This window comes from Balaenoptera acutorostrata, chromosome 5, assembly GCF_949987535.1.
Source record: "Balaenoptera acutorostrata chromosome 5, mBalAcu1.1, whole genome shotgun sequence".
Taxonomy (NCBI): domain Eukaryota; kingdom Metazoa; phylum Chordata; class Mammalia; order Artiodactyla; family Balaenopteridae; genus Balaenoptera; species Balaenoptera acutorostrata.
In genome coordinates, this window is record NC_080068.1 from 1997501 (window position 1) to 2009419 (window position 11919).

General features: G+C 33.8%; 1 protein-coding gene across 2 annotated transcripts in view; it reads left to right on the plus strand.

Moving 5' to 3' along the window:
- Positions 1-258, plus strand: part of GRIA2 (glutamate ionotropic receptor AMPA type subunit 2) — a 164772-nt gene extending 164514 nt beyond the window's left edge. For both annotated transcript variants that reach the window (XM_007184152.2, XM_007184153.2), the window contains exon 17: positions 1-258. This exon is cut by the window's left edge and continues 256 nt beyond it. The gene's annotated coding sequence lies outside the window, so the exon portion shown is untranslated.
- The last annotated feature ends 11661 nt before the right edge of the window (positions 259-11919 follow it).

Below are 11919 nucleotides of genomic sequence, written 5' to 3' on the forward strand. Positions count from 1 at the left end.
TTCCATATTGGTTGAATAAGACAACAACGATTAAACTGAGTGGGACGTGATTATAAAGGCTTTAGGTATCAGTTACATATTTTTCAAAGCCAAATATGTACATGCTAAGGAAAGAAAAACAAAGAGAAGATTCAAATCTTGTAGTAATTTAATATTGTTATTAAAACTTTAATGTATCCGATTCTTTAACATTTGGTGTTAATGTAAAATTACTTGGCAGTGCTTGACATTTGAAATAAACACTTTTCTATTGTTTTATTTGCAAGTGGTCCAATTAATTTTGCTTAGCTACAGTTTGGTCATCAATCAAGTTCAAAGACACTATTAAATTGTTAGGTTCCCAGAGAAATTTGCCCCCTTTTAAGAAGGCCGGGTGGTCCTTAAAGTATAAACTTGTCCCCAGATAAAATCTGAACCTGTTTTTAAGTATGTCTTATCATATGTAAAGAAATATTTAGCATAAAGCATTTAATCTCTGTAGGTAAATGCTAATAGATTTTAAAAACTAATATTAAAAACAAATATCAGAGTATGTGAGGTTCTGTTTTAAAGTGTTTGAGCTGACAGAGAGAAGTATTAGTTGTAAATGAAGTTAGAGATGCCCTGAAAGTAGATAGATGCCCATTGATCAAATTCCGTAAACTAAATCTGAGTTTTTGCTTTTAAAGTTGTAAGAGCTGTCATAAATCTTACATATTATGAAAACTTTAAGCACTTTTGAGTCAGCTGCAATATAGTTTCTTCCCATTGCCATCAATATAAACAACCCTAATATGTATATTTTTTATACTTATTCCTCAGGTGGAATGGCTATTTTAAAATGCCCAGTGTGGATAAAACACATTTCTGTGACTGACTTTTGACTAAAGAACTTATATTTCTCTAGTTATGAAATTTAAAGGAGCTATCTTTCCCTTCATAAAAGACCATTTATTTCCACTGAAGCTCTCTAAAATTAAATTAATTTAAGGTTTTAAATGATTATTAACATTCAATAGTTATTTTTAATATTTTTATTCTTGCTATTTCTGCAAGTACGCCTTTGTGTAGCACTTGGTATTTTACTGAGTGCCTTGAAAACATTCTTATTTATTATATATCACAGAAGGGAAAGAGAAATGTAGGGTCTAATAGCAACCACTTGCATGGACCATGGTGCTGTGAGGTATCATGACGTTCTTCCCTAAATTTAGCTGTCCCTAATCACAAATTCCAAGATAATACAATGTAATTTTAGTGCATTTCTCCTCATCAGGAATGTTGGAGGTGCATTTTAAGTTTAAATCAGTCATCAATGCTAGAATGACCAAATTGCAGACTAATTGTTTTCCATATTATACTTAAAATGAGTTTTTAAAAATGAAAAAAGATGACTATATACAATCAATGCTATTTATTGTACCTCTGGGCCTACTCTTCTAAAAATTGTAGCTTATCAATTTTTCTCTGTCAAGCTTGAACTAATGTAAATACTTGAAATAATGTAAAGTTATATTTTCATGTTTTTATAGATACAACATGACAAGAATACATAATGTAAGAGTATTTCAACTATGGATAATGTTGATTGGATAATGCACATCTCAGTTACAAGCAGTAATCATAGTATAATATCCATGTAACGGTGCATCAATATATTGCTATATAAATATGTCTGTGTGCATCTAAGTGAAAAGTGGTCAAACAAGAGTGATGACAGCTGTCTAAAGGTTTTTTTAATTCATTTTATATAAAAACTGTTATGGAAAGACCAAAATGTTTATGAACTATTCTTATGTGAATTTACAACTGTCCTTTACTGTACTTTTTTGTTTACAGTATATGGTACCTTATTTTCTGCTGTGTTAAGTGGGTGTCAGACTCCAAGGAGACATACACTTTCTACAACTTCTATTGAAGATATTGGAATTTCCAGTTTTTCATGTGTACTGTGTCAGAAAATGCTTTTGATTTTATTTTTAAATCTAACATCAGATGGCTTTTTCGGAGTGTTGTAAAATCTTCAATCATACATAAAACATGTTCTTACAAAAGGCAATGATCTTTATTTATTTTTACTTGTTAGTTCTTAAAACTAGTAATAATGAGAAACCAAAAAAAGGTACTTAAATGGATTCCCAAACAAACCCAGGTGTTTCTACTCAACAAGGGCCTCCTTTGCTCAGTTTATACATCAGCTCGGTACAAATATAAGAAAAGAAAAATAACTTTTTTTTTAAGCTGAAGTGATTAACATTTTCAACATTCCAAGCTTACAGTCATTAAGTGCTTTGGGCATATGCAGAAATATTACTATTAATTAATTTTATTTCTCCTTTGACACTGTATGTTGTCAGCTCAGCTGCTGTCATAATGGTATTAAAAAGCAGAAAGGTGACTTGCTTTAAAAATTCCACAAGGTAACACATTTCCCAGCTTACATGTTTCAACAAAGTTTTCATCTCTTGCTTTACTGAAAGAGAGTATTGATGAGAAACTAAAACTCTTGCAGTTTTGATTCTCTTTCTACAAAGGTGATCATTTTAATATTTAGGCGGTACTCTTTAGGTATATTCTAAAATTAAGGCATTTTAGTTCTTCACAATTGCACGTTAAAATTTCTTGTATAGAGTTTTGCGGTTTGAATATATTTAATGTTTAAAAGTAGAGTATACCAATGCATCTGCTTAAAAATACAGTAATCTTGATATTCTGCCATCCTGAGTTCGCAAATTCTGTAAATATTTTGGTGGTCGTGGTAGTAAATTGAGCAAATGAAGGGAAGCATTAGCAATATAATAACCCTACAGGATGATTTTAATACAACACCTTGACACTGCCATTAAAGAAAACACTTATTGAAACTAATTAGAAAACAATACAATGTGGTTTCTTCCCACTTTTCTATTTCCTATCTCATCATGTCCTAGCCTTATCAGCCCAGTAAATTTAAACAAAACTCAAGTATCACTTCTACCTTAAAATGTATTTGCGGGTCTTGAAACCTGTTTTAGGCTGGATAAGAGTTTATTTATTGCACTTTGAGAACCTGCTAGTCTGTTGTGTGAAATCATCATGTAATTCAGGCAAATATTCCATTTTCTTCTAATTCAAATGAAATAGGTAGGTGTATGGATTGAATTAGTCGCATACATTCTCTATTGCCAACTTTAACTGATGGTGTAAGGTTTGTTAGTAATATATTATGAACTTGGGAGAGTGTATTGGTTAAGTTCCACAAGTTTTATATGAACTCTAAATAAGCTTATTAAAGGAAACAGAATGATATAAATATCTGTTTAAAAGTAGAGTAAATTTTGTGTAAAGTGTTCCAATATTTAAAATCGGTTTATTTTTAATCTCCAACATGAAAAATGGGTAAGTATAAATGAATCATCAAGATATTCTGAATGAGAATTTGGGGTTGTATTAAATGGTTTGTGAGAGTTGTATCAAATTTTTTAAAAGGAAGGATTCATTCTCTCAATGTGTTGGTTTGGTAAGACCATGACACTGGGAATTCTATTGGCTACTGATCAATAAATTCTCTATTTCTGTGTTTCAAAGAAGAACAACTCATAGATATATATGGCACTCTAAGGACATGAAAGGTCAAACATATTTATGTATAAATGAAGATATGCAAGCACAGACTAACACAAATGACCTAATATCCAATGCAGGTAGGAAAGTGCCTGGAATAAATCTGGATCATAAGATTTTGTGTCTGTGTTTTATATCCTGTTTCTATTCCTTTCCTTCTTGCTTCACCATTTTACATTCTCTTCCTGCCCTTATGTACAACTGCAATTTTTCATATGTTATACTTCGAATGGTATTGAGTTTAAACATTTCATTCATCTTGCCTTTTGGCTTTTATTCCATGGTATCCCGTCTATTTCTGGCTTGTCTTTCCTGAGAGATTTTGCTTTGAGAGCACTTAGAATGCAGTTCATTTTGTCAAAGACAAGACTGACAGTCTCAGAGTCTTCTTAATAACCATAAAAATGACTAAGAATTTCTGGAGTGAAGTAAACATATCCTGCTCAGCTCTATTTCTGCATCAGCCACATATTCTGATCCAACAATTGCAAATTTGTTATATTCCTCCATGTACTTAAAGAGCCCCACAATTTACAGAGTTTCTGTAGGAAAAGGGAGGCTCTTCAGTGAAGCAGGAAGAGTGAGAACTCTATTTTTAATATGTTTGCGCATCAGAATTCCTTTTTCAAGTCACTTTAGGATGAACACGAACCGATTCTCTATTTTAACTCCACCCTCAAGCACTTCCAGATTATTTTTTAATTGCCTTGTTTCCCCACTAGGTAAAAGTCAATTTTGATACAATAAGTCCCCTCTATACAAACCTTCAAGTTGCGAACTTTCAAACTTGCTAACGTGTATTCGCATGTCCAATCACGTAGGTTAGTTCACGTGTCTCGCGTATGTTGTCACATGTGTGAGTCCGCTACAAGTCGTTGTGCTTTTGTGTACTTCACTGTACAGGACTGTATAGAGTACAGTAGTACAGTATCTTTATTTCAAGCCCAGGCTGTCCGGAAGCAAGTGTAAAAACAGCGGTGGTGTAGCTGGTACTTTTCAAGGTACTGTACTGTAACACTAAAAATGTTTTCTTTATTTTTTTGTGCCTGTTTGTTATGTATTTTTTGTGTGAAAAGTATTATAAACCTATTACAGTACAATACTATATAGCCGATTGTGTTAGTTGGGTAGCTAGGCTAACTTGGTTGGATTTATAAACAAATTGGACTTACAAATGTGCTCTGGGAACAGAACTCGTTCCTACGTAGGGGACTTGCTGTATTTCAGAACCAAGTTCCGTTGCGGAGATGCATAAACTCACTGTTACTTCATTGGATATGCCTGAATTCACTGAATGAATTTGGTCATTTTTCTTTCTTTTTTTTTCCCTTTCAGGTTCATGGGCCAATTTCATTTTATTGTAAGTTGGAATGTGGGGCAGTGGATTAAGCAGTTGGGAGGGACTCAAAACCAGGATTCTAGCTTTCCCCGCCCTTGTTGCACGTCTCCCTCTGTCTCTTGTCTTCTCACCTGGAGGATGTGGATACTAGGACTGTTTCCCTGGATGAGGAAAGGAAACGTAATATGATCACTTAAAACATAAGGAAACATTGTCTCTTCTTTAAAAAGTGGTCTAAAGAAATAAGTTCATGCATTGGGGTGCCACTTGGTGCAGAAAAACGTTTCGGTATTCAGTTCCAAATTTGTTTTATCATCCTAAGACATTAGAAAGGCAGTTCTAGCCTATGACGTTCATTCACTAATCCGGTTCATTCAGTCTAACAAATATTTGTTGAATGTATCTGAAAAAATAGAAACTGAAGGCAAGGGCTACACTGGAAAACGCTTTTCTGATGATAAGTATTATATTTTCTTTAAAGGGTGTAGACTTTGATCCCGTTCACTTAGAAATAATCTGAGTATATGGGTAACTCTGACAATTAAGAGTTATATATTTCTGTCCAACAAGACATTCAAACTTTAATTTAGAGTAGATATCTGATGACAGTCACCAACGATCTCATTAAATATAGACTCAAAATATTTTCCTCTCTCAAAAAAAATCTTAGGTTTCATCAACTGTGCTTGTCCATAAATTTGTTTGACAACCAATCAATATTTCTATCTCTGTTTTCAAAGAGTCAAATTAAATCCATTAACAAATACCACAGTTTGGTAGTTCTAAATTGTTGCCACCTGAAGGGCTAAGGTATATCTCTAGAATCTATTTCTTTGGATAAGAGTGTATTCAAATATCATTCAATATATTGGGTTGGCCAAAGAGTTCGTTTGGTTAATGAACACATTGTTCAATAAAGTTCTTGGTGAACATGAAAAATGTGTCTTTTATTTTTACTTAAAACCAAACGAACTTTTTGGCCAACCCAATCTTTTTGGTCAGCAGCTAAATAGCATCTGACATTTAAACTGCAACAAAAATTAAAGAAAAGAAATATTTTAAAACAAGCTGGTAATTTCTTAACTGTAAACCGGCCAATTGAGAATTTATTCATGAAAATTCTTAAAATGAGTATTACAGCTTATCATTTAAAAATGTTATTTAAACATTTACATCAAATCACACCTAAATTCATTGAGGGTATTTTATTTCGGATGGAAGGCGTTTTGGAGGAATCTGCCCTTTTGTTGAATTTCCTAAACCAAAGAAAAATATATGTTACATTTAAGAATTTATGTGTTATGGTCATGGTATTTTAATTATCACCCATTATATTGCCAATATTAATAGATAAGAAAGTCCATTTGGTAAGACTCAGAACCAAAATCAATTATAAATTAATGTAAGCATGATTTCTATTTCTTTCTCTTTTTGACATAATATAATGCAGTTTAGAGGTTTTTCATGTAAAAATCACCTTCTCCCCCTCAAGAATTTTGTGTTACAAAAAAAAAAAAACACCAAAAAAACCCCATGCTTATTACAATTTTAAACTATTGAATATTTGACCCATATCTAAAAACACTTTTGTGTAAATATTTACAGATTTACAAGGAAATAGCCTCATGAAAACGATTTGCAAGGTTCTTGAGATACTTATGAAAATGTAAATCTATAGTATTCTGAACTATATGCTCTTGCTTTGCCTGTGTCTTTCTCCCTCCCACCATCCTTCCCTCCCCAAATTAGACTTGTCTTGTTCTCTCAACTATCAGAGAACAATTTTACTGAAGTCTAAGTCATGAATGGCAGTCGCATGTGACACTGAGTTCTATGTGATTCTGAGATCACAGACAGCATTATCAATCTTTACATAGCCTTCTTGCAAATATGTGCCTTAGTTCTCAGTGAGGTTTGGCATGGATAATCAGTGTGAAGCTTGTCATCTTTATTTGGGGTTCTTTTTAAATTAAAATGCATTCTTGGATTTATAACTATACTTAGTCTGTATCTTAGAAGCCTGTCAAGTCTGTTTTATGTGCATTATCCTGTCAGCTCTTTGTGTTCAAGAGATAAGCATGTCTTTGTTCATTTTTATTTAATATTGTTTGTGTTTCTCTGTGTGTGTATGTTCATGTGTGTATTAAAAATATCCCACATCCTCTATAGCATTTATTCTGCTAATTATTTATAACGTTGTTAACTTACCTTCCTAGTTTTTTTAACTCAAAAAAATATTCAGTGGATTGGAGTGAATTATTATGGATATTTTAAAGGGATTTTCGAAAGAAAATTAAGCAACTAGTTAGGTACGACATATGAATCAAAGTAACTAAATCAAGCCCCAATTTATGTCTTGCTGTTTTTTATTTAAAATTTATTTTAAAGTATTTGATTCTTCAAAATTTAATTTCCAGTGTTCGTACTTCATAATTAGTTGTGAAGTTGAAACATTTCCTGGGAAAGAATTTTGGAGTCATGTTTACACTGTGCCCTCTCTTCCGCATTTTCTTCATCAAAAAAACAATAACTTATGGTGAATAAAATTGTGCTTCAATATCTGGAAATAGCTTCCTGGAGTTAGGAAAAAAGAATATAGCCCAAGTATCTGAATAACAGTTTCCAACATCAAAGGATAATTAGTTACCAGTATAAGTTTCAAAGAGCCTGATGATCTTCAGGACAGAGAAGTTAAGTCATCAGTCAGCTGTGCAGAGCTGGTAAAGGACAAGCCAGGATTATAATCCAGGGCTGATTCCTTACCCCCATCCTTTTGTCCCCATTCATCAGATGGGATCTCTTTAGTTCTCAGACAAACAGCTGAATATCTGAAGAGTAAGAAAGCTAAATCCAGAAGGACTTTTTTGAGGGGGTAATTATTAGTTTACCTTTTGAATTAAGGTGCACTCTTGTGATTGGGTTTGTATCCAGAAATGAAACTTACTCTGAGCAAGACAGTTGCATAAAACTGGCCAGAAAAACAGCATGACAGTTCATAGAAAGACCATTTTAAATGTTTTTGCCATAGATTTTTTAAAGTAAGTACTTACATTTATTTTTCTTGATGTCTTAAATATTTACGAGGAGAACAATTTTTCAGTCTAATAATCTGTAAGGAAATACACATGCTCGTCTTTGATTAGTGGCTGTCCTTAAAACCATTTTTGAAAAAGGTGGCATTATAAATACAAACATAAATTGCCATTATTACATATTAATTAGCTTCTAGAAAATGTAAAAACATTTTGCAAATAAAAACTTGAACTGGTTAAAAACCTAGATTGAGTATACAGTGTCAAATATGCATTTTAATGTTTATTTTTAATATGTATATAAAGATAGTGTTCAGCTCTATAAGATAATAAAATAGTAATATCTGGGCTTGTAGTTTACATAAAACTTCTGCATATAAAATGTATTATTTTTACAGTAATGTGTGCATTTCAATGCATTTTCATGTTTAATTTTCAGGTTTATATTCATTATTTACGCATTATCATATTATCCCTCTTACCATGTTTTCTTTCCCAATACAATGGCAAAACACGAAAACATTTTCACAGACATAAAATTTATCATTAATGGCTGAAAAGCATCCACGGTTTACTATTTTCACTTTCTATTTCACCTTCATGTATTGATAACGTGCCTCTTCCACTTGGCCAGCTCTCATTCCCAGGTATCCGCACGATCATGATTGGCCTTTTTATTTCCCCATCCTTATCAAGAAGGCTCAACAAAAATCGTTCTGATACGTAATTTAGCATAAACCAAGTAATCTCTCAAATAGCCTGTGAAGATTTCCCTTTCTTGTAGCACGTAACCTGGACCCCCTCACACCCACTGGACCCCAAGTAAAGCTGATTAAGTGCTTTTGCGTTCAAATGCTGTACCTAGTGGACATTTCTCTAATACAACAATGATGCTATATTTTCAGTGAGTTGCTTAAACATCTACTTCCTTTATCATAGTGTGAGCTTCCCGAAGGCAGGGAGTAAATATGTCTTATTCATCTTTGAGTACTTAACGCTGCTTCAAAATAATGATAATGATAGCTTACACTGACAAAGCCCATATTCTGTTCAAGGCATCACACTAGGACACGCATACTACAGTTATTCTCATTTTACAGGCAAGGAATCTGAGGCACAAAGACACAGAGAGGTAAACTAATTTGCTCAGAGTCACAGAAGTAGTAGGAGGTGGAGGCAGGTCTCTATGGGGGCAGGTGTAACCCTCGCATGCGAAGATACAGGTCGCACAGTAACGCAATGTGATAAACATGTATCCTAAAAATAAAAATGAATTAAGGATTGCACTCACCAAATAGCCAGACAGGTGCCCAAGAGCGGGCACTTGAACATCATGGAAATACATCACTGGATGTATATGAAGTGAGGAGGGCATTTAGTGAAGTCCCATGGGAGGGTAGGATGTGTAGTCAGAACTACATCACTTAGGCGAGGGTAACCTCCTGACGGATGTGGTCCAGGGATAACAGAGAATTGCTAAACTGCCGCATAAAGAGAGGGCATCACAGTAGCTTCTGTTTGGCCCAGTTTGGAGCCAAAGCACAATTGCTAAGGAAATGGAAACAAAACTCAACATAAATTATCCCTTTCTCCAAAGAAACTTTTTTAGAGCACATTATTTTTACATACTGCTGTTTTCTTTTTAAAAAAATCATATTTTATGACTAGATTCCTGCTAATTCCTAACTCAAAAGAAATTCATTTTGTTTAACCATCTTTACAATAATTTCCTTTCAAAAAGGACTGTTTTGTTTCAATTTCTTCTTAGCCTCCTTCAGTGAATAAATCCTTACCAGCCACAATATGAATGTAAAATATTCCCGGGAGATTTTTTTCCTTCTATCTCAATTATACTCTAATTATATAGTCTCTCTCTGGAGACACCCATTTTTCCCTATAGATTTAACCATAATCTCTGCTGAGTTAACCAAATGTGTGTGGTTAACCCTGCTCTCTTTCCTCAGTTCTAGATCTATTTATTCCACTGTCTAGTATACTTATTAATATCACTGATATTATTAATAATAATGGCTAATATTCATTGAATATCAATTAGCTGCCAGTCACTATTTTAAACATTTTACATATATCAATGCTTCTAATACAGGAACAATATGAGTTTAATATTATTGTCATATTCATTGTACCTGAATGAAATAAAGGCAAAAGAAATGACATAACTGGCCCTAAGCCTCAACTACAGCTAGAAATATCTAGGGTCACTTCAGTCTGAACAGACTCAAAGCTGAAATTAGTATCTTCTCAGTAAAAATTGCCTCTCCCTCTGGTAAGTCCATTTCTTGTTGCAGGTGACCCTCAGGCTGCTACTGTAAATGTGAACATTCTTACATGTCGAAAAAACATATATCACTTTTTCACCATTTTTGTAAACGTAGGAGAAACGCTTTCAGGGCTGATCTTTTCCTCTTCACAATTCACATTTATGAATATATACAAATACTAATCAAGGCATTTTGAACATTCATAAATCCAACAGAAAAAAAATCTCAGAATAGTCCTTAATACTTTCGTTCCTGAAATTGTAATTTATTTCATTTTTAACAATCAAGTGCTGTTCCTTGTGTTAAAAATCACACCTAGATTGTCTTATATCAGTGACCCAGAGGGCTCAGGTTAACTGTCTGTGCCTTCATTTAAATACATATTTACTGAATGAATGTTTATTGAATACGTATTGCATGACAGGCTCTATACTACACAATAATACAAGGTGCTTCTGGCAGTGAAGTTTCCTCTGTTTTACAGGAAAAGGCAAATTGCTCATGATTTTCTTTAAATGTCTTTACTTTCACTGCTCCCTCTCCTATATCTCAATCCCTCACTGTCTCCTTATTCTGTTCCTGATTTTTCTGAGATGTGGATTTAAATTATTTGTTAATGCATCCAACACGTATTTATTGAACACCCCCTCCCATAGTCTGAAGATACAGTGTTGAATCAAACACACGGAGCCCTTGCCCTTTTAGAACCTCTGGTGTGATGGGTAAGAGAGATCTTTCACAATCGTCACAGGAAAAGCTGAGTCGTGAAGCAAAGGATGTTCCCTGGGAATGAGGTGGCCTGTCCAGTCTGAGCGGCCTGGGGAAGATGACATGGAAGATGAGACTTAGAAGATAAGTAAGTGGGAGGCGGGGCAAAGGAGAGAAAGTGATGGGGGACGAGCCTTTCAGGCAGAGGAGACAGTGTACAGCAAACCTTGGAAACTGGAAAACACCAGATGGGTCTGGGGCGTGGAGTACGAGAACTGGGGCAAGCTCTGTCCTGTGCACCGGCTTCACCAGGCACTCTCTACCCTATGCTTTCTTTTATTTTTTATTTTTAAAAATTTTATTTTATTTATTTTTATTTTTTACTTTATATATATATATATATTTTAATTGAGGTAGAGTTGATTTACATTGTTGTGTTAGTTTCAGGTGTAGAGCACAGTGATTCAGTTACACACACATATACATCTATTCTTTTTCAAATTCTTTTATCATTTAGGCTATTACAGAATATTGCATATAATTCCCTGTGCTATACAGTGGGTCCTTGTATTTTATCTATTTTATATATATTAGTGTGTATATGTTAATCCCAAACCCCTAATTTTTCCCTTTCCAGTTTGGTAACCATAAGTTTGTTTTCTATGTCTGTGGATCTATTTCTGTTTCATCAATAAGTTAATTTGTATCATCATTTTTTTTTTTAGATTCAACATATAAGTGGTATCATATGGTATTTGTCTTTTTCTGTCTGGCTTACTTCACTTAGTATGATAATCTCTAGGTCCATCCACGTTGCTGTAAATGGCATGATTTCGTTCTTTCTCATGGCTGCATAGTATTCTACTGTATATATGTACCACATCTTCTTTATCCATTCATCTGCCAATGGGCATTTAGGTTGCTTCCATGACCTGGCTATTGTAAATAGTGCTGCAATGAACATTGGGGTGCATGT